Genomic DNA, 27,817 nt, shown 5'->3' with positions numbered 1-27,817 from the left:
TAGAAGGTAGGGTGGCGCTGATCTGCATTGTGCTCACAAAGCAACCTTGTATCTTGCCTGAGGCCATCCAGCGAATCAGAAGCAGCTCTGGCTCTGCCGAAATGCTTTACCTCCTCTCTGGGAGGCCGGATGCAATGCAGCCTCCTCCACTTTCCTGGGACCCCCAGGACAGGTCTCTGTCTCCTCGGGCCCCCAGCACGGGCTTCTACATCTACACCTGCAGTTTCATACTCCCAGGCTGCCCATCTCCCTCACCGAGAGCAGGCACCTCCTCATCTGAATTTAACCTCCCCCTAAGGCCTAGACTGGACCTGCCAGGAAACCCTGTCCCCGGAGAGCACACTTTGAAATCCTCTCTATTAGACTCCTAGTGCAGGAGATTAAAACTGTGAGCTGGGAGGAGATATGGGGGTGTGTGTATATGTATAGGTGATTCACTTTGTTACACAGCAGAAACTAACACACCATTGTAAAGCAATTATACTCCAATAAAGATGTTAAAAAACACAAACTGTGAGCTTGAAGCTTTTCAGGGCAGCAACTATTACGGTCATACCATTTTAGAAGATCAAATATGTATAATAGAGTAGATTCCATCATGCTACACGTTGTCTGAGCTTCTGGGGCTTCTGCAGCTGCATTATGAATGGGCCCAGTCACTAAAATGCTTTCAAAACCATTTGTGCTTCTGGTAGCTCCTCTGCGAGGGGCATGGTGTGGCCCAGTGTGAGAAATGCCACCAAGGGCCATGTAAGGCAGGATTCCGTCTGTACCAGTGACCATGGAGACGGGCACCCCTATGCCTATCCCCCCTGCCTAGGGGAGATGCCCCTCCTTTGTTCAGACGCTGGGTTTCCCATCATGACCCTTCCCGTCATTACACCTGATGTTGTAATTAGCACCTTTCTTCCTGGATTCCCATCAGGGAGTTCAGTGTCTGCCTTCTGCACGGCTGTTTCCCCAGGGCCCAGCACAGGACCTGACACATGGCAGGGACTGAATACATTATAACTGATTGAACAGCATGCGCTAAACTCATAACTTTCTGTAAGAGCCAGTTGTGAATCCATTGAAGAGGGATTTTCCTGAATCTTTTTTTTTTAGCTGTTTTCTGTGCATGCTTTCTTGTAATCTACTCCAGGTTACAAAGGAATATTTTTCGTCTGCTTGATTTCAAGTCACGCTTTCTAAGTCAAAAGTGTATCACTTGCTTACTTGCTTTTTCTAAACCATCTTCTTCTTTCTCATCCTCATCTAATATTAATAAAACAAGAATTGTATTATTTGCATGGTCTAATTTACATGGTCTAATTGTTCTGTTGATTTTTCTGTCCTTCGCAGTCCAAATCACTACCCCGTTGGTCTTCCAGAAACTTCCTGTTTGAACTGACTCTGATGTGGGCGTGGCCAGTGACCAAGATACATGCCACACTCCCCTGTGGCTAGTCCACTTCTGGGTTCAGAGGGAGAGCAACGCTTTCTGGCAGAGGTCAGTCAATGTCCAGGCTTCTTGGCCTTTACAGAATGTCTTCTTAACAATAACTGCTGGGCCTCCAGGTCCCTTTTCTGGGTTTTATCTGATAGCTCAGTAGAATACAACGCAGGTCAAGGAGACAATGGCCCTAATCCCAGGAGATTCCCTTCTCTGGAGGGCGCTTCCTAAATCAAGGATGAGAGGTGGGGTGTGTGGACCGTGAGGCTGGGGACCAGTGCCTGTGATGTGGATTCTACACGTACAGCATCTATCTGCATGGACTGGCTGGGACAGACGAATCAAACTGTGGCCAGGAAGTCATGAGGCTATGTTTGGCTCATGAAATAATGAGACTGATTTTCTGTAGCTCTGAAGGCCAAAAGAGGTCTTTGAGAGGGTTTTGTATCAGTTCTATTAGACATGAAGTCTAATCAAATCCTCTTTGAAAAATTTAAATAACTTACATTTGTCAGTTGGCCCGTACCCGTATTCAGTTTCCACCTCCCAGAATGCTGATGGGTTAGTGACAAGTGGCTTCTTTCAAACATCCTGCTTACTGTGTGTTCAATGCTTTTACCCTTTATTATAGATCAGTTGCTCTCAAACTTGTCCCTGTGGCTGAGCACCTGGAAGTTATGGGGCTCTTTGCGGAACACCATGAAATACTGACATATTTAATCCCATTATGTGAGCCAGCAGCAATTTTACTAGCAGAAAATATGACTGCATTAATGTGTGCAGTATCACATGTAACCACAAACACACGTGTCCTAGAAGAAAAAAAAAATAAAAGCTACCAGGCTGAGATTGGCTGTGTGTGCGATTTCTCTTTCACATTTGTTTGCTGCTTGTTCATTCATGCTGTTGTCTCCTGAGGCTGCCCAGCGGTTAAGGAGCAGTAGGTACCAACGTTTTAAGAAAAAAATCAAGAACTGGGATGAGAATACTGAGCAGGGGTGAGCAGGAATCTGGGCCATGAAGGTCAGAAAACCCCTTCCAGATGCCCAGACATGGGGCTCTGATCTCAGAAGTGTCCCAGGGACTTGGGCAGCCCCCAGCACTGTCCCAGAGCCCTATAGCTGCTGACACATCTGGTTGAAGTACTAGATTCCAGGGTGAGTCGGCTGCTGCTGAGCTGATGTTGCTGCTAATTTACGTTCTCAGCATCCTTAAGTCACCCGGGCAAATCTCTTCCTTGTGACCACGGCAAGCCAGGTAGACACGACTGAAAGGATGGAGAAGCAGGAATCAACGGAAGTCACCATCTGACCATCCATGTCGCCCAGGAGAGGCCCTGTCCATTTAATACAGGATATCTCACCCCTGGCCCAAGATTGTGCTGCCTGAGGAAGAGGATAGAGCCTCTTGATCTCTATTCCCTTCTTTCCCTCGACCACCCTGCCTGGGCCCATTGCCTCTAAAGGTCCTACCTATTTGAGAGCCATGATCTTCGTGGGTTCCAGTCTTCAACCAATGTTTCCACCACTTCGTTCTGTACCCACTGTATCAGTTTCTTAGGGCTGCCATAACAAATTACCACACACTTGGGGTCTTAAAACAACAGAAATTTATTCTCTCACAGTTCTGGAGACGAGAATCCCAAAATCAGTATCCCTGGGTCAAAATCAAGGTTATCAGCAGGGCTGCACTCCCTCCAAAGGCTCTAGGGGAGAATCCTTGCCTCTTCCAGCTTCTGGTGGTTCCCAGTGTTCCACCAGAACACGTGTAATCAGGTTACATGATTGTGATATCTGGCCTTCTGGCTCTTATAAGGATTTAGGATCCACCCAGAAAATCCAGGATGATCCTTAATTTGCTCACATCTGCAACGACTCTTTTTCCAAATAAGGTCACATTCATAGGTTCTGGGGATTAAGATGTGGACATATCTTGGAGGGGGTGGGCCCATTCAACCCACACCCCCCAAGACAAGATCACCCTAGTGGGAAATCTCAAACCAGGCACGATGCTATTTCACTTAAATCCCTCCTGGATTTAAAGGGAATTTAAAGGGAATCCCTCCTGGATTCCCTTTCCTCCAATCTGTTTCTTCATCCTCCTCTTGCCCACAGGGTCTCGGCTAAACCGTACTGTCGTGTCTAGATCATGCCTGGACACGACAGTAGCCACTTCAGGGAACCAACAGTCCTGCCAGCAGGCAAACCTAAGAGTTACATTTACCTTCATTCCCATCTCGTCCTAAGACCAGCACACCTGACCTCTTAAAAGGAAGCAGCTTTTCCATACAGAGTGTGATTTATCCCCAAATGATAATTTTTTAATAATTAAAAATTTAAAGCTAGCTCCTAAAGATATGTTCTTTTGGGTATAAGGTTGACAATACGAAAGAAAAAATTTAGAATTGTTTATTTTCTACAATTAGGATCAGAGAGTGAGATTCTCACAAGTTTAATTAAAGCTGAGAATTTCTGGGGCCACTGGAAAGTCTCGTCCCCTCTGCCCCTGGAGAAATATTGTCCTTAAGATCATGAATATAATAAAGCAGGTGATACTTGAAAACAGAGCTCCACCTCTGGGTGATTCTTCCAGGTGCAGCAAAACGGAAAGACAAGCCCCCTACCCAGCCCAGCCGGCTGACCCGACCCCCACCCCCAGAGGCATTCCGCTGGGCCCGGGAGTGAGGGTCCCCAGCTTTACCCTACTAACCCCTTTCTGCTTTATCACTTCCGAAATGCTTATCATCTGCCAGAGGATTACCATTGCATGTGCTGCTTGTCATCAGGCTGTTAAACTTCTTGCTGTTATATATTCATTTTGGCCATTTGGATTTTCCATCTCATTGTCTCTTGTCTGCAGTGCAGAATTGTAAAGAATCCTCTGCAACTGTTTCCAATCCCAAGGCGTTTTTTCTCTCCTTTCAGAAGGTGAAACTGAACAGGAGTAAAGTGGCGAGGCTCCCTGTCCTGGATCCTCCCCACGCACCCCACGGGCTCAGGGTGGCCGCAGTGTTTGCAGACGGATGCATCTACAGAGCGAAGCACACAATAGGACCTCAGGGCATTTCGTAGAGAGCAGGGAAGCAGGAAATTCTGACTCTGCTACTTGGTGAAACTCAGCATCATTTCCTGGCCCCGAGTCATTAGGAAATTATCTGTTTCTTTTCATGTCTGTGTCTCACCAGACTGAACTCCCAAGGACAGAGATAATAATAGCACTGATAGCCACCATTTATTCAGCTCTTACCTATGTGCCATGCACTGTTCTCAGAATTTAATGTCCCTAATCTCATCTAATCCTCCATTGCAGCTTGGTGAGCTGAGCGTTGCCACTGTCCTCAGTTTGGAGAGGAGGATGCTGATACACAGAGAGGTTAAATGACTGGCTCAGGGACGGAGCTGGAATTTGAATGCAGTCCAACGTGCTCCAGAGCCTCTGCCTCTTATCCCCGGCACCAGCCATGGTGCCAGCCACGCAGCAGGCATTCCATACAGTGTGGCGAGAGGAGCGAGTGGGTGAGTGAATGAACGCCTGCTTCTGGCTTCCCGCTTTGCCCAGGCTCAGCCTGTACGAGCATCCCCCACCGCCCGGTCCCGCCCCATCAGCTCTGCCCAGCGGGACGACTGCAGCCTGGCTCTTCCAACCACGTCCCTGATCTCTCCTGCAAAGACCTGGGCCTGGTGCCTTCTGTACTGCTATGAGGTACCAGTGTGAGCGTGCGATTCTGGAGAAGAAGAGTTGGTCATGACTTTGTCCCATGAAATGCCCAGAGGATGCAGGAAAAAGAAACCTAAATTCTCTGCTGACACTCTGGTGGGTGTGGCATCACAGGTGGAAGGCAGATGATTTGGTTCACCACACCAGGGCTTTTCTCCCTTTCATGGTTACGCTTTTTTTCCCCAACCATCTACCCTTGGGTCTGGGCTGCGAGGAAAGAGATGGAAAGTAGACGTGAGCAGAGCCCTGTTCCCCCGAGTGTCCCACTGAGAAGGACACGGTGCCCCTGGATCTTTCGTGGACTCAGAGCCTCAGAGAGCAGAGGGCTCCTAAGGGTGACCAAGGTGTAGAGGGACAGGGTGGGCTTTGGAGCCAGGCGGGCCTGGCGCCCCCTCCTCGCTGGGTGGCCTTGGAAGAGCCTCTAAACTCCCTCATCTGTAAAAGCAGGACAGTAAGACCTACCTTCACCCTGCGGATTAATAAAATGTCAATAAGTAAAGGGCCCATCCGGTTCTCTCCAAGCCTGGTTAGGAACTGGCTGTGTTTCCCCCTTTGGCCCTTCAGTGGGTGTGAAACGGCAGCATTATGCAGAGTGGTGGTGAGAGGCACAGGCCCTGGAGCGGGCATCCTGGCGTGGGTCTCAGCTCTGAAGCTCACTAGCTGGGTGACGGCACAGGTTTCCTCTGTACCTCAGCGTTCCCAGCTATATATAAACGAGGAGTCAGTTGCCCATCCTCACAGTTGTTGTGAGGACTGAACAAGACAAAGGGGTCAATCAACGTTCCTGTAACCAGTAACCTCCCAGCAGAGTAAGCGGCAGTGCCTTTATTACGACCCCCCCACCTCCTCTTCACCAGGAGGTGGGAAGTACTGTCACCTGCAGGGCCAGAGTGAGAAGAACCCTCCTCCCTCCCCACTCCTCGCCCTGGGACACCTGACCAAGAAATCTCAGGAAACAACATGAAGTCCTTAGAACCCTGTGCCCTCCTAGAACGTTCAGATCCCTGTCCCCCACCCCCAAAGAGATGCCCGAACAAAGATTCAGAAACTGAGGTCTGGGGCTCTGCACAGACACACCTGGGTGGGAATTGCAGCTCCATTACATGTAACCTTAAGCTAGTGACATAACCTCTCTGGGTCTCAGTTTCCTCATCAGTAAAATGGAGAGAATCTTAGGATCTCTTAAGGGAAATCGCATAGGGTTTTGAGGCTTAAATGAGATAATATATGTAACTCAATTAGAACAGACCTTGGCAAAGAGTGAGCGCTCAGCAAAGTTTAGCTATAACCCTTTCTACTGTACAGCACTTTACAGTTTATGAAACTTTCTCACATACATTCTCTTCTTGACAATCCAATCATAATGGCAGACCCGGGGAAGGGGGGCCTTCAAATTCATCAAGCGCTAGACACGCCAAGGCAGGAATTATCCCTGTTTGGTAGGAGAACCCCAGGCTCAGAAAGCTCACGTGACAGTCCCAAGGCAGGGCCAAACCTGCATGACACCGAAGAGCATCCTTTCAATCGCAGCGCCAGGGTATTTCCCCACCAAGGAAAAACGGCACCACACCCATGAAGGCGTTTAATTTTGTCACAGCCCTAGGCATCTAGGTCACTCCTTCGCATACACTGGCTCTGCTGGGTAAGCAGCTCTGCTACGTGCCACTCCCAAGAAGAGGCCACTGTTACAAGGCCAGGGGTGGTGACATGTTGGAAACAGTTGCCCACCTACAGTTTCATCCTGCAAATAAATGCCTGGATTCTGGCCAGGGACGAGGTGACCTCAGTACAGATGAGAGCAGAGCCCTGTTGACAAATCCCCCAAGCTGCAGGCAGAGGGCCCCTCCTCGGTTGTTTTCCAGTATGTTCTCCTTATTAAAATGCAGGCTGTGTCAATCTCTTGTTGGAAATTGTGCTCTTGCATACGTTATGAAAGCCGTGACCATACTCATGTCCCCCAAACACTTGTTTCCAGCCCGAGAGATCCCTTTAGCTAAAAGGCACAAAGGCTGAGTAATCCCTCAATTTCAAAAGACACACTTTTAAGAAAGCAGCCAAGTCTAAACCCAAGCATCTGCAGACACACCTTCTCCCCAAGAGAGCAAAGAGTGAGAAAGACCGATAGCCCCAAAAGGTAGAACCTTCTAGTTTATTTTAAAAGATGAGAATGTGTTCATCAGCCTCCCAGCCCCACCATGGAGCTGCCCCAGGCCACCCACTGTGTCCCAAAATGTGTTCCATGGAATATTCTGAGGATGTTCATAAATAATTTACCGGCGTCAAGAGAGCATGGGGAGAGGGGGCTCCATTGCCAAATAAGTTTGGGAACCTCTGGACTAAAGAAAGTTAAACCAATGTCCTTCCTTCTCAAGCCTTTGAAAATGCTGATGTGGATGAGCTACAAGAGAAGGGTCCAGAACGCAATGCTCCCCAAATATGTTTGGAGACCATCACCCAAAGACTCCATTCAATACGGTGATGCCAGAATCGCCCCCTCCCCCTCCCCCACCTCATCCCCCTCCGGAGAACTCCAAACCTACCTAAAGAGACAAAAGACCTGTATGCAGAAAATTATGACACTGATGAAAGAAATTAAAGATGATACAAATAGGTGGAGAGACATACCGTGTTCTTGGGTTGGAAGAATCAACATTGTGAAAATGACTCTACTACCCAAAGCAATCTACAGATTCAATGCAATCCTTATCAAACTACCACTGGCATTTTTCATAGAACTAGAACAAAAAATTTCACAATTTGTATGGAAACGCAAAAGACCCCGAATAGCCAAAGCAACCTTGAGAACGAAAAACAGAGCTGGAGGAATCAGGCTCCCTGACTTCAGACTATACTACAAAGCTACAGTAATCAAGACAGTACGGTACTGGCACAAAAACAGAAATATAGATCAATGGAACAGCATAGAAAGCCCAGAGATAAACCCATGCACATATGGTCACCTTATCTTTGATAAAGGAGGCAGGAATGTACAGTGGAGAAAGGATAGCCTCTTCAATAAGTGGTGCTGGGAAAACTGGACAGGTACATGTAAAAGTATGAGATTAGAACACTCCCTAACACCATACACAAAAATAAGCTCAAAATGGATTAAAGACCTAAATGTAAGGCCAGAAACTATCAGGCAGAGACCTGCCTTCTTCATCTTTGCTTCCCCAAAACGCCAGGCCCAGCACCCTGTCGGGAGTAGCAGTAATAAAAGTTTGTTGAATTGAATAGAATTCTAAAGCCCCTTAATTCTAAAGCTGTTTGTCAGCAGCTTTTGAAGGACTCTGTCCTTGGAATTCTTGACACAGATTTTAATGTTCTCAAGTGTCCCTGGTTTCTTGGAACAGTTTCTACTTTTGCCTCAATTAAATACAGCTTAGATTCCTGCCCAGGATGTTACTGGTTTCTGAGAACTCCTCTCTGGGATACCAGACCCTTACCCTTAGAGGCAGGAGAAAGGCAATCAGCCCCACACAAGTTCAAGACCAAGCTCCTCCCTTCCGTGGTGTAAGGCCCTGGGCAAGTCTCCATTTCTCATCTGAAACCCTGATTTCAGATGATTGATTACTTGATTACTTCTCAGGCTCAAGCAGAGGATTTAATGAGAGAATGGAAGTGACATACCTGGCACATGGCAGTCCCTTCTTCAATATTAATTCCCTTCCCTGTCACACTTCCAAAGTTACAGAAACAGGTTTAGCCTAAAGGCCGGGGAGGGTGCTTGCGGAGGGGAAAATGCAAACGTTTAACAGACAATTATTACTGATGCCAAGGAAGAGCTTAGGAACTTCGACTCCACAAACAGCAAAGTTATGCACATCTCAGAACACACAACTCAGACCTAGATTCCCAGCCAAGGAAGCCCAGCTTACAAAAGCCCTCTACTTGAGGGAAGGCGTTTACACTTTGTCAAAACCACAGAATGCCTAGTATTTAGCCTGAGGTTTTAGCAAATAATTCATAACCCCCATCACCAAACTCGGCTTCCCTTCAGAGCACTTCCGCTTATGCTGTGCAGTCCTCAGCTCACAGCCAGCAAAGGGTGATGGTGGGGGTGGGGGGCAAACCTGGCCCAGGGTCCCTACTCAGCCACTGAGTAACTCTGTGATTTGGGACGAGCTAATTAATGTCTTTGAGCCTAAGTTTCCTTACCTATAAAATGAGAATCTTAATATCTACCTCCTGAAAATGTTATTGCAAAGATTAAACGAACTAGAGCAAAATGAAAGGACTTTACACACTGCATAGTGTCCAGCCGATGCGGTCTTGGCCCTGCCCTGCTGACAGAGACGCGCGCGGAGAACCTCTGCCCTTCCCTGACCCTGCTGAGCGATTCTGAAAGGGAACTTCTCGCCCATCCAACCTGGGCACATGGAGCAACCTTCCCTTTCACATTCAATTCCACAAGTGCTACATGACCACCTACTGTGTGCAAGGTGCCTGGCCAGGCTTGGGGATGACCGGGACCCAGCTCCTGGCTCTCGGGAGCCCTGTTCCACAGGCAGAGACAAGGCACATGCGTTCTCCAGAGGACCACAGTGCCAGGGCAGGAGAAAAATGCCGAGGAAATGACTTTAAAAGAAAAAAAGTCTACATGCACAAAATCATTCTTTGAAATGACGTGTTGGGTTAGATATATAGTCATTAATTTACCTCTGTAATTTTTAAGTGTTTTAAAGCACAAAATTTTTTTCCAAATAAAATCTGTCCCAGAGCTCCAATGTATTACAATGACAACAAGAAGAACAAAGAGGCTGTGAAAAAGATAAAAGCAGAATTCCTGGGGTTGAATGAGAGGTCGGATGCCACCCCTTGGACACCCCTAAACCCAGATTGAGAAATCCCAGAAATCATGGAGCCATTGCATTATTGTTACAGGGAATAGGTAGCAACCAAAGAAAATGATCCTATAATGATGAAAAATCAAGAACAAATGCCAGGTGCACCTTGGCTCCTACTGAGTGGCTACGCATCTAGGTGTGAGTAGTGGGGTTTCAGGTTGATTTTAACAGTAATTAATTGTGTCTTCTCCGTGGGAACTCGCGTCCACTGTGTGGGGCGCGCAGTGGGAGTAGGAAGTAGGATTTCCCAGGTGGGACTGGAGGTGCTTCAGGGCAGGAACCAGCATTTGCAAGTAAAGGGACTAACTGAGCAGAGATCTGAGGACTGCTGAGTCTGGAGGGTTTAATGGAGCACAAAGTAGGAGGAGGGAAATTGGGAGGAATAAGAGGGAGGGAAGTGGAGTGTAGAAGTGCTCCCCCATCACTGGTGTTTTTCTTTGACTTCCAGGTAGCAGAGCGCTGTGCTGGGGGTTGGGAGGGCGTGGAGCTGTCTCTGTTCCCTGGTGGAAAGAGGGTCCAAGGGTTGCCCCCAACATGGTCCCTCGGAGAAGGAGCTCTCCCAGCTCCCCTCTCTGAGGCTGGATTTGAGCCCTCTGTCTCTCCTAGGAGCCAGGGCCCTGGACATCCTTGCCAAGGTCATTGGTGAACCCCAGGGAGCCCTGTAGCAGAGACTGGCTCAGGGGTGGCCATAAGAGGGCAGGAGAGGGCTGGTAATGGGCCTGCGCGCAGCCCCTCCTGGTGTGCTGGCCGGGCCTGCAGCTGGAGGCCCTGGGAACCTGCGCTGGCCTGCAGTCGGTATGGGTGGGGTGTGGGCAGGAGAGGGAGAAGGCAGGAGGAGCAAGGCTAACACTGCCCTCTGGGGACAAAGGCCATGACAAGAACTGGACAACGTCAGACAGACCGGGGCTGGATTCCCAGCTGAACCACTTCCTGGCTGTGTGAGATTGGATGAGTTAACTGACTTCTCTGTACCTCATTTCCTCTTTGGCAAATTGGGAGAGGTTAATAGCAAAGTTACGGAGGTGTTCACATGAAAGAAGGCAAGGGACAGCCTGTATTAATAATCCTAATACGCTGGCAGTGGTTGTCCTACATACGTGTGCATAGACTGAGGGTTGAGTGTGGTCAGGGCTGGAGTTTCTCTCGCCTTTACTGGAAGAAAGTCCCCTGGGGGCCGCTTGCCAACACCTGCAGCCTCCCCAGAGTCTTTCTCTGTGGCTGGACCACACTCTTCTCACCCTCTTTCTCTCTCTCTCCACCCCCATCACTTTCCCAGTCAACACCAGGAAACGACTTGCCCACCCAACCCCCTGACGGCTAGGAACCTAGCTTCCAACCTGCCAGAATGTGCTACCAGGTGTGGGGTCCCCTCCAGGGTTCCCTCCAGCCTTAGGGCCCCATCTGTGACCTAAGAACCCTGCATGGGTCGCTTCCCCAGAATAAGTTCAGAGTCCAAGGAACGCACGCGTGCACGCACATACACACACACACACGCGCACACACACACACACACACATATACACACAGGGTCTCCAAGCACAGACCCCAGAAGGAGGCCTCTCCAGGGAGTTGCCTGAAACAATCAGGACCCCAAACTTATCTTCCTCTACCCCTACCCTTCCCCACTTTGTCCCTTCAGGACTTTGCTCCTTAAAGACTACAGGGTTAGGGAGATGGGCACTGGATCCCCCTTCACTGACTCCCCCAGGGCATGGAGGTGAGGACCACCCTGCGTCACTCTCCTTTGGGTTCCCAGCCTCTAACAGAGGGTCTACCTCTCAGCTCACACTTGATATATATTTGTGGGCCAGAGGTCATCAGATTATGCTCCTGTTACCTTGTGACAACTGGGGACCGCTAGCTTCCCTGAGTCACTCACACAGATGCACCAGCTGCTCAGGCCTCCTCCCCTGCCCTCACCCCAGATCATGCCAACAGGAGCAGCCAGCCCTGGGTCCTCTCTAGATCCTTACCATCAGGGGGTCATGGACCCCTTTGAGAATCTGATGAAAGCAATAGAACTTCTTCCCAGAAAAAGCCACCATTCTTTTCCACATGCCTTTTTAGAGAACTTAATGGATGTCCCCACCCTCCTGCCCCTGCAAAGGCCACTCATGAGCCCTCCTGGGCAAGATTCCCTGCACCAGCTCCTAGGATAGAATCAGATCAGGGCTAGAACTGACTCTGCAACCTTAAGCAATTTAGTTTGCCTCTGTGGGCCTCAGTTTCCTCATCTGTAAAATGGTGGTGAGGCTCACCACAGTGCCAGCCTTATGAAGTTGTTTGAGGAGCAGATGTGCTCATGTGCAGATCAGAAGCACAGTGGTTTATTCTTTGGGGGCAGCCTCCCTTCTAGGCTCTGAGGGGGGGGGTGCACAGCCCTGACCCTTGCAGAGCTATTGTTAGAGGTCCAAGCTTCTCATCTAGGACATTAAAAGAAGGACTGTATCCTTGTCCCCAATTCCCTCTATCCCTTGAGCTCTCTATCTCTAGGAAGGCCACAGTCCACCCAGGCTGGAAGCTTGGGCTCTTTTCTCCCCAGCCCCCCGTAGCCTCTCCGTCACAGACGTGCCTGCTTCACCCCTTAGATATCTCTTAATTCTGTCCTGCTCTCTCTCATTCTCTTGTCTGGATGACTCCAGCCACCCGCTGTCCACAGCCTTGCCTCCCCAATCGATTCTCAAAAGAATATCAGAAGGTGTCCCTAAAACACCAATAGGATCCTGTCAGTGCCTTACTTAGCACTCCTCAGTGGCTCCCCATCACCCTCAGAGTAAAAATCACACAGCTTACCCATGGCCCCTGAAGTCTGTCCCACCTCACCAGCCTCATCAGTCCACATTCCCTAAGGCCCTGAGGCTCATGAGTGCTTGCTGCTCTCTCTAGGCCCAGGACCTTTGCACATGCTGCTCTTCTTCCCAGTATGCTCGTCCCCAGGCTTCCTCATCTCCTCCCCACCTTCTCCAAGCCAGCTCCTAGGTGTCCATCATCTCTCCACTTAAACCTCACATGCTCTGGGAAGCCCTCCTGTCCTCTCTCCCCAGGGCTCAATTAGGAGCTTCTGCCCTGTGCCCCTCTGCTTCCTCTGTCCCCCTGCCAAAGTACCAACCACTCCCGTTTTAGTCACCCATCAGCCCACTCAGTCACAAGCTCCACAAGGGCAGGGACCAAGTCGGTACTGTGGCAGCCTCAACCCACGGCAGCACCTGGCTCGTGGTCGATGGATGTTCCTAAAGAGGGTGCTGAATGAATGCATGAACAAATGTACGCGTGGGGTGAGAGAGAGACACGGAACAGAAGCCCTGGCCTTGGAGGGCTACTCTCCACCCTGGAGTGCTCAGGGACAGTGCAGTTGCCTGTCCCCTTGCCTGCTCTCTGTGGCACGTCCCTTGTCCTATAGAAAACCCCTATCCCAGCACCGAGCTGCAAAGAATCTTGGAATCCAATTAACTGATGTACCAAAAATATCCAAAGCTAACATCTAGGTACCCCAGGCATTGTGCTGAACTCTACAGGGGCACTCTACTTAATCCTCAGCAAAAGCTGTATGAGGCTGCTGTCCCATTTCACGGATTAAGAAGCCAAGGCATGAAGGAGGTAATGGGTTTTGCAGGAACACGCAGCTGGCTCCCACAGCCTGGCTGTCAGATCTGAGAGCCCAATGCTTATCCCTCCATTCACTCCCTGTTCTTATCCGACCGTGTGTTTCGGATAAGGAAACTGAAAGCCAACCCCTCCGGGGCCACACAGCGGATTTACAGAGATCTGGGATTTGCAGCTCAGACGTCCACACTCTGGGTCCAGGACTCTCACCTTCACCACCCTGCCCCCTCTGGGCAGCCCCCAAGCCCAGAGGATGCCAGAAATTTCCTTCTACTAGCCTGCCACCTGGACACCCTGAGGTGCTCCCTGAAAGCTGTATTCCTCTCCAGACCCTGCAAACACCACAGGCATGCGCATGCACACGAGGTCCCGCATGCCATCCCAGGTTCCTGCCCCCAAGACGGCCGCTGTCCTCGAGCTGCCACTCACGACATAATGAGCTCAGTTCTTCAGGTGGCTTGATTGGGACTGTTTCACAGCCACCAGGATCTCATCCCAAACCCCTCTCCATCCAGTGGCCCTGTTTTGAGCTGCTTCCCCTCCCCCGTCTTTGTGCGTGCCCCCTCCCCAGCTCCTGCCTGCACACTGTCACTCCCGAGCATGGGCTAGAGGTTTGCCAACTAACCCCTGGGAGCCTGGGAAGGTGCCTGCACGGGTGGGGGCAGAGAGGGACCCTGTGCCCCTCCTCCACTTCACTCAGGAGGCTCCGCTGTGGATCTGTTTACGGACTAGAATTCCCTGTATGCTTTTGTTTAAACAAAGGATTCCTTCCGACTGTGAGAAAAAGGCTTCAAGCCCTCAGCAGGTTCTGTACTCCCTCCAAGCCTCCAGTCTTCACATTAGTGCCCAGTGAGACAGATTCCATCCTCTCTCCCTTGTTGTCACCTTGCAGATATTTATAGCATTACCCTGTCTACCAGAGAGCGTAATGGGCTTTTTAGGCTAAACCAATTAAACTCTCCTCCCGTAAGTCATGTCTGCTGGATTGCTTCTGCTGCCCTTCTCTGAACTTGCTCTATCTTCATTATCTAGGCTCTTCACGATGCGGGAGGGCAGGGCCTGGGAGTTCACACATTGGTTACTGGAGAATCTCTGCCTCTCTTTCTAGTCCTGCCGGCATCTTTCTGCCCCAACTGCCACTTCTCATTCCCTGGTGGTGTGGACATGCTCCAGACCTGGGCAATGCTGTCAACCCCCTTGTAAACTGGGAAGCAGAATATACTCAAAGAGGGGTCATTGATCTTTCCCTCCTTTTTACCTTTGCTAGCTCCCATCCACAGCTATTCAGCACCTAAGCCTACAGCAAATGTATTGAGCTGGCACCACAAAGGGGGAAACGCGCAAAGATGATTGAGTTCTGGGATGCGCCCCAGGCCCCGCAGTCTGATGGAAGCTGCTGCAAAGCATTTCCCAATGGTTGGTTGTGATCCCAAGGGCTCGTGAAGATAGTGCAAGGGATCGAGCTTAAAGGTAATGATACTATGTTCCCCCTTATTTTTTTTATTTGACTTTTATTTTATTTATTTATTTTTTATACGGCATGTTCTTATTAGTTATCTATCTTATACTTATTAGTGTATACATGTCAATCCCAATCTCCAGTTCATCCCACCACCACCCCACCCCCCATTTCCCCCCTTGGTGTCCATAACATATGTTCTCTACATTTGTGTCTCTATTTCTGCCTTGCAAACTGGTTCATCTGTACCAATTTTCTAGATTCCACATATATAAGTTAATATACGATATTTGTTTTTCTCTTTCTGACTTACTTCCCTCTGTATGACAGTCTCTAGGTCCAACCACAACTCTACAAATGACCCAATTTCATTCCTTTTTTTAAAAAAAAAATTATTTTATTTATTTATTTTTGGCTGCGTTGGGTCTTCGTTGCTGTGCGCGGGCTTTCTCTAATTGCTGCGAGCAGGGGCTACTCTTTGTTGCGGTGCGCGGGCTTCTCATTGCAGTGGCTTCTCTTGTTGCGGAACACAGGCTCTAAGTGCGTGGGCTTCAGTAGTTGTGGCACGCGGGCTCAGTAGTTGTGACGCACGGGCTTAGTTGCTCCGCGGCATGTGGGATCTTCCCGGACCAGGGCTTGAACCCGTGTCCCCTGTATTGGCAGGCAGATTCTTAACCACTGCACCACCAGGGAAGCCCCAATTTCATTCCTTTTTATTTTTTAACATCTTTATTGGAGTATAATTGCTTTACAATGGTATGTTAGTTTCTGCTTTATAACAAAGTGAATCAGCTATACGTATACATATATCCCCATATCTCCTCCCTCTTGCCTCTGCCTCCCACCGTCCTTATCCCTCCCCTCTAGGCGGTCACAAAGCACTGAGCTGATCTCCCTGTGCTATGTGGCTGTTTCCCTCTAGCTATCTATTTTACGTTTGGTAGTATATGTAAGTACATGCCACTCTCTCACTTCATTCCAGCTTATCCTTCCCCCTCCCCATGTCCTCAAGTCCATTCTCTACGTCTGCGTCTTTATTCCTGTCCTGCCCCTAGGTTCTTCATAACCTTTTTTTTTTTTTTTTAGATTCCATATATATGTATTAGCATACGGTATTTGTTTTTCTCTTTCTGACTTACTTCACTCTGTATGACAGACTCTAGGTCCATCCACCTCACTACAAATAACTCAATTTCATTTCTTTTTATGGCTGAGTAATATTCCATTCTATGTATGTACCACATCTTCTTTAGCCATTCATCTGTCGATGCACACTTAGGTTGCTTCCACGTCCTGGCTATTGTAAATAGAGCTGCAATGAACATTCTGGTACATGACTCTTTGAATTTTGGTTTTCTCAAGCTATATGCCCAGTAGTGGGATTGCTGGGTCGTATGGTATTTCTATTTGTAGTTTTTTAAGGAACCTCCATAGTGGCTGTATCAATTTACATTCCCACTAACAGTGCAAGAGGGTTCCCTTTTCTCCACACCCCCTCCAGCATTTGTTGTTTGTAGATTTTCTGATGATGCCCATTCTAACTGGTGTGAGGTGATACCTCATTGTAGTTTTGATTTGCATTTCTCTAATAATTAGTGATGTTGAGCAGCTTTTCATGTGCTTCTTGGCCACCTGTATGTCTTCTTTGGAGAAATATCTATTTAGGTCTTCTGCCTATTTTTGGATTGGGTTGTTTGTTTTTTTAATATTGAGCTGCATGAGCTGTTTATATATTTTGGAGATTAATCCTTTGTCCATTGATTCGTTTGCAAATATTTTCTCCCATTCTGAGGGTTGTCTTTTGGTCTTGTTTATAGTTTCCTTTGCTGTGCAAAAGCTTTTAAGTTTCATTAGGTCCCATTTGTTTATTTTTGGTTTTATTTCCATTACTCTAGGAGATGGATCAAAAAAGATCTTGCTGTGATGTATGTCAAAGAGTGTTCTTCCTATGTTTTCCTCTAAGTGTTTTATAGTGTCCGGTCTTACATTTAGGTCTTTAATCCATTTTGAGTTTATTTTTGTGTATGGTGTTAGGGAGTGTTCTAATTTCATTCTTTTACATGTAGCTGTCCAGTTCTCCCAGCACCACTTATTGAAGAGACTGTCTTTTCTCCATTGTATATCCTTGCCTCCTTTGTCATAGATTAATTGACCATAGTTTCCCCTTTCTTTTCTAAATCAATAAAATATTTACTTTTTAAGATGGGATGGTGTGAGTGCTCTGAAGGCATGCCATGAGAGGGCACCCACCTCGAGTCCACTGAGCTCAGATAAGTCTGCCCATGACTCAGTCTCAAGATCGTTGGCTCGTCGCTCAGCCGATCGCCGAAAACCATCCTGGTGGTTTTCACTATCATGCAGTATTAAATTCTTTTTATGTTTAGTCATACTCAGTTTAATTTACACCTAGTATAGACCATTGGTTTAAGTCAAGAAGCATAAGGAACTCTGAGATGGAAATACCATATCAAGTTAATGAGGAACATAAAAAACAGAATAATTCTCAAAATTTTCCTAGGACTCCATAAACCAGCGCTAAAAAGGGAAAACACACTGTGGCAATTATAGTCAATTTGGTTTTTTACTTATTAAGAATAAAGATGATCCACTTCTATAACACGTTTTTGAAAAGCGCTTACAAATAGCACTTTCAAACTTTCTCTTCCATCTCAATATCCAATGGAAGAAAACTCTTTACGTTTAAAAAACCAGCTGATTTTTCAAAACACAAAAATTTCAGTAACTCCAAATAAGAGGTCCTAAGAACGGTTTTTTATACTGCAACTATATTTACAACCTGCATTTTAAAATATATTTGGTCCCCAAATGAAACATATAATATATCAAATTAAAATTTGTCAATAAATCACCTTTTCACATAATTAAAGTAAATTAAACAACATTTATCACTTGTTCAATGGGGAAGATGCCCAAGCTTTAAACATAATGGATATAATTAAAGAGTGATTAAAATAAACTTTATAATACAACCTTTAATAATACACTGAACTAAAATTACATTATTACATTTAAAAATCACTCTCTTACATATCACAGAAAAATTACAAAATGATTTTAAAGTATTCGTTAGTGTTGTTCTCTAAATCTTTCTGTTTTTCCTCTTCCTGGTTCCCATGGGAGAGTTGCATTTTTTGGGCCCCTATGGTTGAATAAGGCTGTGTGTTTACTCCTGGCCAATGAGGACAGAGTGGAAGGTTCTATACCTTCCAAAGCTCCTTTCCCTCTGGCACAGTGACTGGCAACATTTGAGTTGGTGGCTGTTCCATGAGCCCAGCTCCCTGAGCCAGAATGATGAGCATAACATCCTGTTGACCCGTAGTGGACATGCTGACCCAGCAAGAAAGAAAACTCTTTTAAGCCACTGAGATTTGGGGGCTTGTTTGTCACTATATCTTAACCAAGCCAATCCTGACTAATACAATTCCCACGTGGGAATATGTTAGGTTACCTATCACCTTATTCCTAGTGATAGATAATCTCTATCACTAGGAATAACCAGGCAATGGGTCAAGCTTGGGCCTTGGGGGAAAACACACCTATGCCTGAGTCCTGGACTAACTACTTACTAGCTACGTGGCTTGGATAATTTACTTAACTTCTCTGAACTTAGTTTCCTCATCTTTAAAAATAGGGTGCACCATACTCGCCTTGATTGGCTATTAAAAGATTAGAAATAGCAAGTGGAAAAGGTCTTGCACCAAGTCTAACACATAGACACTATAGAAATAGAAGCCATTATAAGATTATTTTAGTAAACTTCTTTTATCTGCCCAGCACCCCTTTTCCATGTCTCTTTCTTTGGCAAACTTCTCCTCCCCGTCTCTGATCATGTGATTCTAGTGAGGTTGCCAATAACAGTGGCCTGTGCCTGGCTGAAAGGATGTGCGTGTAACCAAGGCCTCATCAATTCCCTTCCCCATTCACAGTGACTGGTCAAAGGGCTGGGCATGTGACCCAAGAAGGGCCAATTAGGACATTCTGGGGGATTTGATATAAGGACAACGGGAGAGAGGTTCATCCTCCATGGACAGTGACCAATGATGAAATAAGCCTGGCAGTGACAGTGGTCATATTCCCTACTACATAGAGAAAACTCTTCAGTGAAGAAGAATGAGGTCCCTGTACAGAGGGAAGAGCCAAGAGATGGAGTAATGAGGAGAGAGGTGGAGAAGAAAAGAGAGATGTAGGAGAGGAGAATGAGAGAGACAGAGAGACAGGAGAGAGAGAAAAGAGCTCTCCTCATAGTTGCCCTGCATCCATCCAGCCAAGTCCAACGCTAGCGGCTCCTCTTTATTCCTAGTTCCATGAGTCAGTAAATTCCACTTGGGTTATGTTAGTTTGCAGTGAGTTTCTGTTGTTTGCTATCAAAAGCATCCTGATGAATTCAGAGATGCACACATAAGACATGTGCACACAAATGTAGCACAATCCAGGCAGAAGGTAGTAAGCACCACAGAAGACATGCCAGGTGAGAAAGGTGAGAAAAGATACAGGGGAACGAGAGTCATGTCTGACTGGCTAAGGTAGATGGTGATCAAGGAGGGCTTCCTGAGAGAGGTCGCTTTTCCAGCAAAGCCTCGAAGAAGAGTAGCCTGTCAATGGATGTTGTATTTATTATTCTACCTTTTAAGGACCAGCAAGAGCATACCTCTCTTCCCCCATGTCATCTCTTTCCGACCCGGACAATAAAACCAGAAGGCGATGTGAACTTTCCCTACTTTCCCATGACTGAAGATTGAATTCGTGTTAAAGAAAATGTTTCAGAAAAGTTCCCAGAGAGGTTTTTCCTCAGCCTTGCAGCTTCCCCACATCCCCCACCTCCCCGAATACTAATCAGGTGCCAGCAAAGTGGGAGGTGCTAAGGATATACAGTTAAGCAAGACTGACTCACACCCCCAGCCCCACGGAGCTGACAGTCCATTGGGAGTGGGCGGGGGCAAGACCTCACAAATACTGGTGAGAGCCATGAAAGAAAGCAACGAGGAGAGAGACGGAAAATGGCTGTGGGGTAGAGAGTGCAGGCAGCCACCTCAGATGGGTGGTCCAAAGCTTCGTTCAGGACTGGACAGAGAGAAGGAGACTGTCACTGGCTCATCAGGGCAAAGGACCCGCGTGTTCAGAGGCTCGGAGGTGGGGAGGAGCGTATAGTAGGGGAACTAAAAGAAGAGCAATATACGGGGTTTCCCTGGTGGCACAGTGGTTGAGAGTCCGCCTGCCGATGCAGGGGACGCAGGTTCGTGCCCCGGTCCGGGAAGATCCCACATGTCGCAGATTGGCTGGGCCTGTGAGCCATGGCCGCTGAGCCTGCGCGTCCGGAGTCTGTGCTCCGCAACGGGAGAGGCCACAACGGTGAGAGGCTCGCGTACCGCAAAAAAAAAAAAAAAGAAGAGCAATATGGATACAGCAGGACCAGGATGAGGAGCCTGAAGGGGGACGAGGCCCAAGAGACAGCCAAGGGCTCGATCATGCAGCGTCTTGACAGTCATGGAAGTTGACTAGGTTTATTCCGTAAGTATAGGGAGCCCCTACAGAGTTTTAAGCGGGGAGATGACACTTCCAGCCCAAATCCTAACCTTTGCCCCGTCAGCCCCACGTGGCGGGATCTGAGGGCCTCGCTCACCCGGCAGAGGCGCCTCTTGGAGGCCCAGTGCCACTGTCCTGGCGGCCGGCCCCTGTCTTGCATCTCCGTGCTCCAGCTTCAGCCTTTACTTGACCCAAAGCCCATTTTCTCCGAGATTCGGGCCCTCCCAGCTCTCATCCCTTCTCCTGGACTGGAGTTGCCAGAAGTATTGCCGTCCCCCGCCGCCCCCTCCCAAGCATCTAAATCAGAATCACCCAAAGGAGCTTGTGCAAAACCAGCTGTAGAACCCTCTCCCCGGAGAGGCTGATTGGACAGGCCTGGGGTTCTACGTTTATAGAAGATTTGAAGGCTTTAGAAGAATCCCCAGGTGTGAGGTGGGGCTCCCCCTCCTGGCATCCCTCCCCAGGGCCGACCTCTGCTTGCTGGCCCACCTGTTTGCTGTCCTGCTAGACGTCCAAACATGGACGACCTACCCAGAGTTCCCCCGCCTCTCCAGACTCCAGATAGCCGAGGCCATCTGCCAGCCCCGTAACCTGGTTATTTCCTGCAGGACATCCCCCCGAGTGCTGGACATCTGTCTGAGCCACCAGCACCTGTCATCACTCTGTCCTCCTCTCCATGGCCCCTGGCTGCTCAACTTTCCCCCTTTGCAGCTTGGGATCCGCAAGCCCCACAGGCAGGTCTGCTCCCCTCACCACCAGGTGGCTACGCACGTGGGCTTTATGGCTGCACAGACATGACTTGGAATCCTGGCCTCACTATGGGCCAGGTGGGTGGCTGCAGGCAGTTACTCTCTTTGAGCTTCCATTTCTTGTCTGGGAAATGGAGCTAATAATAACAGCTTATACTTTTGCTATGAAGATTAAGTGAAAAATACATTTAACAGTTCCCAGCATATAGCCAGCACTCACTAAAGTTAGCTACTATTGCTACCATTACCATGGTTACTATTATTATTCCCGGTCAGGGGTGATCTGCTTGACAACCGTTCTCTTAAATAGTGATAGGAGCCTTCCTCCTGACAGGAGCTTCTTCTCCCTGTTGTCCCTCCCTGAGTGAGGATGCTGGTCCATGCACTGTCATACCTGGTTCAGGAGATGGGAGATGGCAGGAAACTATTGCTCCAGGAAACAGATGTCCCCTTCCCCTGGCTGGGGCGCATGACCTGTGCTGAATTCTCAGGAAGGAGAGGGTCTGGGCCCCTGTCCTCTCCTCCCATTTCTGCTGCTCTGGCTAAAGTCTATTTTTATCAGACTATTCTGTAGTCCCATGAGCTGAGATGTTTGGCTGCAGAGAACAGCTTCTCCAGGGAAAAAGAAAACACATGACCTCCAAGCTTCTCTCTAAAATCAATTGCTTGAGTGGTTCTGCTGCCCTGGCACCTCTGTGTACTCCAGCTGGGGGACCAGCTGTCTAGGAGCGGGGGCCACTGAGCTGGGCTGAGGCATGCCTGGCCCTGGATGAGAGAGGAGTGCATTTTCTTCCAACCCAACTGCCTGAGGGTGGCCAGAGAGCTCCAGGGACAGCGCCAAGACAGACACAAACCCACATGTAAGCCATCCCCTTACCTGGCACCTACAGGCCGCGTGAGGAAAAGAGCTGCCCAGAACCACACCTATTAGAGTTGGCAAGGACAACAGAGATCATCTCTTTCAACCCTTCCATTGACCAGCTGGGGAACTAACATCCAGAGGGGGAAGGCACTCTCTTCTCTGCGTTCTCAGTGAGGCAAAGCCACAGCTCCTGGCCTTACAGTGATCTCCCTGGGGACTCGCTGGCTGGGCTGTTCACCGGGTCATCTGTTGCCTGGAGTAACGGCTCCACACTTGGCTTGACCGGCGCTCCTTTCCAGCCATATGGTTGGCCCCTGGTCCCACTCTGTTTACTGCCAGCATTGCCTTCCTGTTTGTTTTCTTATGGGAAGAGCCAGAGGGGCCAGGCAGGGCCACAGCTACTGAATGGCTCTTCTGAGAAGCAGACTGTTATTCCAGCAGCTCTGGAATGTCTAGAAGGATGAAATGGAACTGCTGTTTGTAGTGGTGGGGAGTGACCTGGCCCCTGCTTCAGCTCTGTGTATTAGAGGGTCAGAGTTTTTAGACAATGCCAAACTCCAGATTCCAAAGCACGTGCGTGTCATTTTCATGCCTGCGCCTCCCAACGACCCTGGGAGGTCAAGGTCAGTGGGCTTTACAGCCACCACAATCTGTAGATGATCAGCTGAGTTCTGCCCAGTCAAGTGAGCAGCCCGGTCTACAGCTCCCATACTTCCTGCACTGAATTGAGGGTTTGGAAACCAGTTTAGTACCACGTTCCCAGGGCCAGGCACAATTGGTGGAGTGAGATTTTCTCTATGCATGATACGGCAAGTCCCTCAAAATTTATGGGGTTTCCAAATAGAGGACACTCCAGCCTATGCAGCATCCTTGCGCAAAGTAGAAAATAGTTCCCCTTCCACGACCTGTTGAGAATTGTGGTAATTGATTTTGTTAGTACAAGACACCTGATTGCCAGGAAACTGTCATAACTCATTTACAAATCTGTAATGTATATGATATGAACGGGGCCTCCACAGCTGTGCGATGCCTCACCTGCGTGGCAGTGTGAGGTGGCCTGGGCTGATAGCTCTGCTCAGCCTCTTATCTCAGATCCTCCCAAACTGGCCCCGTCAAGACCTTTGACTGTCTGCTTCCATTCCCTGAACAGTTGGCTCAGCCTGGGATGGACAACCTGCAGTGCCCCATAAATTCGGACAGTCTATTGATGGGGCCCTAAGTGCCTCCTCCACCCTCCCCAGCACAAAGAAATGGCCCGAGGCCCCAGGGCAGAGAAAGGAGCCCAGGCCAACATCTGCTTGGAACCAGAAGAGCTGGGCAGGAGCCTGAGAGCTGCCCCTGGCAGTGTAAATAGAGGATGCTGTTGGGGGTGATATAGGTATAAGGAGGCAAGACAGCGTGGGAGAGAAGTAAATAGAAGCACAAAGCCAAATGCGTCCAAAATGCGTCCCTGCCTCCAGGGTCTCTCTCTAAGCTGGGAAAGGAAAACTGTAGCTAACTTCCCCTCCAGAGGGAGAACATGAGAGGGGAGGGCTGGGAGAGCTGACTCCTGGATCTCGTTCTCCTACACAGGCTGGGGAAGAAGAGCCTAAACTGTTGGATACTCTCCACCAAAATCTCTCCAAATGGGGGGAGAAGAGAAAAGTCAGACCCGGGCGGGGGCGTGCGGTGGTTAATTTTCCCCTTGCTTTAGGAGCCAGAAAGACAGCTTTGCTCCCACTTCCTCTCATTCACCCCACGCCCCCCCTTCCCTCCATCTGGGCCCTCACCCCGGTCACCGCCTCTGGGCTCATTATCTGCCCATTGATATTCAGAATGATTTCATTAACGTCACGGCAGATGCAGTCATGGAGAACTTATTAAGGAAGTTCGAACTGGCCAACGCTTCCCACAAAAAGCCAATTTAAATACCAAGCAAAGGGTCCATTCATGGTGTCAAAGACAACTCCCAGTGCATAGGGTCAAAGAAATATCGTTGCTTTTGGTTAATGCAGATGCTGCTGCCAGAAAGCTGCAGTAAAACTGTTAATATCTATTTTGGGAAAACGTGGATTAAAAATAAACAGCCTTAGCTGAGGGCAGACATGTGACGATGGAGCAAATGTGAAAGGCAAGTGCAAGGATGCTCAGTCACAGATTTCGAGCCTGAATGATCAAGCTTTATTTGTTCCCTGTACGGTTCATAATTTTATTACACAAAGCAGCCAGTTTGGTTTTACACAGCCAAAGGAGGCTTGGCATGATTAACAGATCGCATTTGCCAATCACTTCATCTATGAAAAGGTGGGTTAGCTTGAAAGAGATTAAGTTATTTTCAACTCTTTAAACATGGAGACATGGGCAGCCTAAGTCATCATTCTCTCCCGAAAGCTGGTGCAGAGAAACACGTACGGTGGGTATGGGAGTGCATGGGCTGGCCCAGGATAACCCCTGGGGTCCTGAGGAATAAACCCTCCCTGTGTAGCCAGTGAACAGCCTTCAGCCTCCAGAGGTTCGTGACAGAGGCTGAGCTACCAGGCAGAAGGGGTTAGGCTTTGTTGGTCCTCGGGAGCTCTCCAGGGTCCTGGACAGCTTCTGCTAAAACTCTTTCTGACCTAGTGGACCCTCAGGCCTTGAGCTGGGTCCACCGCCTCTGCCTTCCTGGCTTTGCCCTCCAGATACCAGCTACACCGAACATGAACAGCTTGCCAGTGTCTGCACCCTCCTTAGTCTCATACCACATGAAAAAGCTGCGAGGTGTAGTTGAAAGAGGCTAGATTTTCAAGTCAGACAGACATGGGTTTGAATCTGTTCTACACTCATTGTGTGAGTTGGGAATGTTATCTCTTCTCCTTGAGCCTTGGCTCCCTTTACTGTAAAATGAGATAATAACATTTGTCTTTTAGGGTCGTTGTAAATGTTTTAAAAGTTGGTGAATATAGAACACTTATCTGTGTCTGGCATACAGTAGGTGCTCAATAACAAATGCCTAACATTATTATCTAGTCAGCTTCAATGCTGTGCTTAGGCTGCTTTGGCAGCCTGTCAATCCCTGGACCGGTGACCCTTTTCCCTGTTCATGAGTTGGGACTCAGTGGTGGCAAGGAACAGAAAATGGACATTGGCTTATGTAAGAAAAAAAAAAAAGTCGAGGTTGCATTACAAGGACGTGGTAGTGTCTGGTGGAAGCCAAGAGCCTGGTGCACCGACCTCACCAGGATGCGCCACCATCTCCCATCTCTGGTCCTCTCCTTATTCCATCTGTAGGCGGTTGTCTCTGTTATTCCATCCACCTGGCAGAATGTGCCCTCCATTGTTTATGAGTATTCACTTTGTAGGTCCAGAGTAGAGACTGGTCCAGACAGGCTCCATTCTCTCAGTCCCAATTCCAGTTTATTAGAGAGGGAAAAAAAAACCCGGATCGGACCAGTTTGGAATGACCCTTGACCCAAACAAGCCAGACTAGGGGCAGGTCACCCAACAGGAAGATGACTACTGGGCAGGGAGAGCCATTCCCAGGGGAGACAGGGTGAATGCACATCCAGTAGCATCATTTGGATTTCCAGTCCAAACCACTTTCAGATGCTGGTTGATGCATTAAAGCTGTTAAAATGTTGTACCATAGATACATAGAGAATAGATGATGATGATAGATAGATAGATAGGGCTCTAGGTGTGATAGACACAAAGGTACTTTAGTCACATATATTTTACATGCGTTTTTCTTATCATCAGACTCATGCAAAATAAAAAGCTAATGGCCTTGTCAAAGTGGGACATACCAATGCTGTCTGATAACTCTCACTATGTAGGGGCCGCAGTGGGAAACATTGCAAACTTGTATTTTCACAGAAGACCCCAGAGTCATCCTGTGTCCCTGGCAGGGAGGATGTCAGAGTGACGGGGCCTCTGTCACTGCTCCAGAGGCAGCATGACCCCAAACGAGATGCTCCTGATCAAGAAGGGCTGGACATACCTAGAGAGACCCGAATCTAGCATCTGCCCCCACACAGCCTGTTCTAGGAGAAACGTTCAGCCCGAAAATGCCTAACTGCATAGCTTCATCCTCCAGGTCCTTCAAACCCTTCCCTGCATCCTTTTCTCCTACCAGTGTGTCCTAACAGCCTTGCAGCAGCCTCTGTTATTTGTCTAGGCAGTGCTTCTCAACTTGGCTGAACATCAGAATCATTCAGAGAGTCTTAAAAATATAGACATCCTGGGACTTCCCTGGTGGCACAGTGGTTAAGAATCTGCCTGCCGATGCAGGGGACACGGGTTCAAGACCTGGCCCGGGAAGATCCCACATGCCGCGGAGCAACTAAGCCCGTGCATCACAACTACTAAGCCTGTACCCTAGGGTCCGAGAGCCACAACTACTGAGCCCGCGTGCCACAACTACTGAAGCCCACGTGCCTAGAGCCCGTGCTCTGCAACAAGAGAAGCCACCGCAATGAGAAGCCTGTGCACCGCAATGAAGAGTAGCCCCCGCTTGCCGCAACTAGAGAAAGCCCGCGGGCAGCAACGAAGACCCAACGCAGCCAAAAAAAAAATTAAATTAAATATAAATTAATTAAAAAATATATATATAGACAGATCCTAAGACCACCACCCCTCCCCTTCCAGGGACTGTTTTGAAAGCTCAGTGTACTGGGTCAGGGGGTAGAGGGACAGAAACTTATTTTTAAACAGCTTCCCAGTGATTTGGATTTACTTCAGACTTGACAGCCCTGAACTAGGGTAAACAGTCTCACGGCACAAACATAAGCTGAGGCTCTATTGTGCTATGCCCGGGTGTAAAAGCTTTAGATGTGATTTCTAAGAACTGCCTCTGCTTCACTCCTCAAAGGAAATGATGGCTTTCCTTCTTCTGCACTGGCAAGCTCGCCAGAAACAATGCCTTGGGGAGCACCCCAGGCTGATCCACAGGATGATGGCATCTGTACTCTTAAGGGTGTCATCCCATCTTCCCAAGAACCTTCAGAAGAATGGTACCCACAAGCCTGCAATTTGAGAAGAAGCAGTATTTGAGGAAAAGACAGCTAAATCAATGCCCATGGGGCAGCGGGGCAGGGACTTGCTGTGATTATAGGGTTATACTCTGCGTTGAGCCACTCTTTACATAAATCAGTAGCCAAGGCTAATTGCTAAGAGTTCATTGGGAATGGGAAAGAGAGAGCTCCCAGCCCCCCTAAGAGGGACAGAGAGGCCTGGGCCTGGGTGGGAGAGGGCAGTTAGGACCATCAGAGAATCAGGAGAGCTGGACCAGAAGCAGAGAATAAGAAGAAGCTAGAGGGACAGGGAAGCTCAGAGGAAACTCAGGGCTAAATCAGGGGAAGGAGAGAACTAGATAGAAAATACTAATTCTCAGGAAGTCTAGGAGAGAAGGATACTGCGCAGCAACAAGCTAACCTTAGCTGGCCTGCAAAGACTTGCAGGCTAAGTAATTTCAGTGTAGCTCATGGAGAGACCTTGGAACTCCCCCACATAGACAGAGAAGTTGGCCTTAGCGATGGGCATGTCTCTAACAAGCTGTGTGACCTTGGGCAAGCTGCCTAACCTCTCTGGGTCACGGTTTCCCCATCAGTAGAACAGCAGGGTGGGAGCGGTTGATCCCTATGTTCTCTT

Source organism: Grampus griseus (genome assembly GCF_964374135.1).
Source record: "Grampus griseus genome assembly, chromosome: 16".
NCBI lineage: Eukaryota > Metazoa > Chordata > Mammalia > Artiodactyla > Delphinidae > Grampus > Grampus griseus.
The sequence above is the reverse complement of the archived record's forward strand: the minus strand, read 5'-3'. Positions refer to the sequence as shown.